This window comes from Vigna radiata, unplaced genomic scaffold (assembly GCF_000741045.1).
Source record: "Vigna radiata var. radiata cultivar VC1973A unplaced genomic scaffold, Vradiata_ver6 scaffold_330, whole genome shotgun sequence".
Classification (NCBI taxonomy): domain Eukaryota; kingdom Viridiplantae; phylum Streptophyta; class Magnoliopsida; order Fabales; family Fabaceae; genus Vigna; species Vigna radiata.
The window spans coordinates 144,644-148,860 of NW_014541823.1; the positions used below are offsets into that span (position 1 = coordinate 144,644).

Consider the following 4,217-nt stretch of genomic DNA (forward strand, 5'->3'; position numbering starts at 1 on the left):
TATATATATATATATATATTCAAAAGATTTTATTAATGGTTATAATTATATAATAAAATAAAATTGTATAAAATAATTCTTTATACACTTAATATAAATTTTATTATAATTATTGAGAAATTTATAAAAAAATATTGAACTTTAAAATTTCGTAGTTAAAAATAACTCAAAAAAATATAAAAAAATATTATAACAAAATTTATTATTATAACAAAGTTAAGCAAAAATATTAGTAAAATTTATGTTAACGTTATAAAAAGAAATTTATAAAAGTAATTTTTTATTAATTTTGGTAATGTTATATAACACTAATACTTCTAAATTTTCATCAAAATAAAAGAAACTATGATAAATTAAAAGATTTTATTAATGGTTATAATTATGTAATAAAATAAAAATATATAAAATAATTTAAAATTCGATCGCGATGGGACTCGAACCCACAATCTCCCGCTCCGGAGGCGAGCGCCTTATCCATTAGGCCACGCGATCAGATGTTTGTATGGCAGATATTATAGTTTTTATTATAATTTTATATCTTTAAAAGTCAAACAAAATAAATAAATTCTTAAATATAATTTTGGTCCTATATTTCTATAAATGTGAAATCTAAATTCATATAAAACTTTAATTGTACATTTAGTTCGACAATATTTTTGATTAAAAAAAATTCTAGTTCATTACTAATATTTTTCTAACAGAAAATGTTGTTCTGTATATTAATTAATAATAACAAGATTACTTACATATTTATATGAAAAAAATGTTAATAAAATCTTTTAATTATACATTTTATTATTATCATCAGAAATATATTAGTTTTTTTGTTTTCAACTAGATGGGTAATGCTAGATTAAAATTGTTTCATTTTAGAAACTTAAATAAATTATTTTTTTTTTGTTAGGAACCAAAATTATTCGTTAAGTGCAAACTACGGAAAGTTTAACTACAATAGAGAGTTCACTCTAAGAATAATGACATCTTTATAATTTGAAGATAAATGTAACTAAGTTAAAAAAACAACAAATTGAACATCAAGTTTAAAACTTATTACTCAATTTATTTGCGGACTGAAGTTTAATTAAGGACTAAGTTTAACTAAGTGATATTTAAGATCCATTTTTATTTTTATTTTTCATGTAGTTTTCTTACTTTTGTAGATTAAATCAATGTCTTATTATATTTTCTAAATCAAATTTTAGTAGGAAAGAGGAAATTCATTTTGGTTGAGAAATAAATATTAAGTTTTTCCTATTGAAAAATTAACTCATATCGGAAATGTTAGTGAGGATTCATTATGTGTAATTTGAGGGTTGATTAGCTTAATTAGGAATTTCTGGTAAGTAACTGAAACAGGAATTGTAAATTAATTAAATTAATTGCTTCTTCTCTGTTAAACCTTCCTTCTGTTTTTTTTTTTTTACTTCAATAAAATTATAGTTTGCTTATGTTGATAATGGTCATGTTTTTCTTATTTTGTTAACTTATTTTTAAGGTAATTTTTAATTTGATTTTCTCTATGTAGGATTAATGGACAATTTTGGTTATTTATTATGTTTGGTCTGTTGATTATAGACGAGTTTAGTTAGAAAATGATTATTATTTTATCTGTAAAACGTTTTTTTGTTCTCTTCTTAAATAATGTAAATAAGGGAATGAAGTTTTGTCGGTGAAATTTAAATGCACTTATGCAGATAAGTTTAGAAAATATAATAAGGTATAAAAGATATTCTTCTATATCATCTATAATTTTTTTTTCATAATAAAAATCAATTATCTATTGTTTAGTTTTTATTTAAAAATTATCTTAGTAATTTGTTATATGGATTTGGCTGGTCTCATTTAGTTTCCACTTTTGTTTTATTTAAGAAAAAATTTCATATTAACCGTCTTTATTGTTTGTTTGTTTTTTTATTATGATAAACAAGACAAATGAAAATAAATGCATTCTTATTTTCTCTTTATAACTATTACACTACAATTAAGCTTATTTTGATTAGAAAAAAAAAAGAAAAAAATTCTTATGTTCCATTTTTAATATTATTTTTCAAAAAAGTCTAAATGAATGAAATATGAGTTTGTGATCAAATAACAGTAAATTCTAGAAAGACATATTTGAATAGAATTTAAAACTTTTCATAGTAAAGTGTTAGATGTTTTGTTAGAAGAGTTAAAGGTGTACAAATACTTAAGAATTTTTATAAACGTTTAAAACCTTTAAAGAGATATAAAGAAAGAAGATTTGTTTTTATACTAGTTCACTCTAAACTAAGCTATGTCCAATTTCCCGTAAGTATTTTTAAGGAGTTATACTAATCTTTAAAAAGATTTCAACGAGTTTAACAACTCTTAGTTTTACATTAAGTATAATCACTCTTGGTATCAAATAGTCCAACTAACTATATCTTTTAACAACACATTGAGTTAAACAAACAAGTATTTTAAATTATTTCTGATTCTACAAAAATAGTAAAACGTTTTTATGAACAAAAGTACAGATAATAAATCTCATAGAGAAGATAAGTTTTCAATGAATATATGAAAACTTGTAACAATGGTTTTCTTTTCAAAGAAAGTGTTAAACGATGTAAGCGAGATATAATGTTGATAGTGTAAAAGCAATAATAATTCTTATTGTCTTCTTTTCATGCAATCCTCTTTATATAATCTTTTTCGAAAAAGATCAGTTACTCAGAAGCATTGACTTTTATGAGGGTAATAACCTTTTGGTATGATGTTAGATGTTATATGCTTTTAAAGAGATAATTTGTACAGATGAGTAGAGTGTAAAGCACTTGAAGAGACATTTCTAGAATGTCCTCTTATCTTTTAACACTCTTATGATCCAATGCAAAACATTTGAAAAAACTTTGTATTTTTGAGATCTGTGCAGATAAAGAGAACAAAAACAATAGATATTATTCGTACATGCATTTAATACGTTAAGCGTTTAACTTGATACCTCTGTTATAACCTTTACTGAAGTATGTTTTAAAGGTTGTGTGTTTAAGATGTTTACATGTGTACAATGTTTAGTAATTTCATTCTAAACGGTTCATTTATATCATATATTATTTCGTTATTAGATTTAACCTATTGTTCTTTTGTAAATGTTGGTAATTATGAAAAATAATAACCTACAAATATATGAGTGAACATGAAAATATAACAAGAAAAAAATTTATTTAAATTGAATGAGTCATTGAACAATGATAAAACCTACAACAATATATAGGTTAAATATATTACAATTCACCTAGAGAAATATTATGGACTCTTTAAGAATTACAATTGTTCAACACTTAAATTCGTTACACTAGCAACCATGTACACAAAATAAATGATTCTTAAGTAATTAACTAATAAAAGTAGATAATTCTTAAGTAACAAAAACAATATTATGCACCTAGAACTCTTAGACAACTTCAACAACTAGACATACCATAAAATAAGCTAGACGATCTTCCAAAAAATGAAGATTTTCAATCAATTATCTCTCAATGTTCCACCTTTTCTTGAATCTTCTTCCAAACTAGTGTTAATAATGACTACTACTGATAATCAACATTTAGCAAGTTCAAATGTTGCATGAATTTACTTTTTCAAATTGGTTTTGTGAAAATATTGTTTGATTTTTTTTCACATGTTAATTTTTTACTCCTTAATCTTTTCTTTTGTGTGTATGAATTAGATGTCAATATGTTTCATTCCTTTATGATGACCTTATCTCTTGGCAAAGTAAATTACACTAAAACTATCATAGAATATGATAACTTTCTTATATTGAAAATGTTAAATATAGTGAAAATTATATATTGGAATTAATCCCTTGTGTTAAATACACACATAGAGTTCTCTATTTATAATATAAGAAATATGGGCTAAGCCCAAATACAAATGAATATGTAAGAATAAAATAAAATAAAATAAGAACAATGTTTTCCTAATAAACATATAGGGACTATATTTCCCTAATTAACATAAACACAATATAAACTAAATATAATATCTCTAACACTCCCCCTCAAGCTGGAGCATACAGATTGTATGGACCAAACTTGGAATAAATAAACTCAATTCGGTCTTCAAGAGTGTGCGGCAACAACAAACTCTAGGGACTGGATTGCCATCAAGTAAGGATGGGACTTGCATCAAAACTGCAGGGACTGTCATCACTGACTGATGGGGCCTGTAGTGGCTAAAAGCGACAAAACTAC

The 4,217-nt window shown here is 23.8% G+C and overlaps 1 non-coding gene across 1 annotated transcript; it reads right to left on the bottom strand.

Moving 5' to 3' along the window:
* Positions 1–419: 419 nt before the first annotated feature.
* Positions 420–492, bottom strand: TRNAR-CCG. The gene has a single exon. It is a non-coding gene; the product is annotated as a tRNA-Arg (tRNA).
* Between the last annotated feature and the right edge of the window lie 3,725 nt (positions 493–4,217).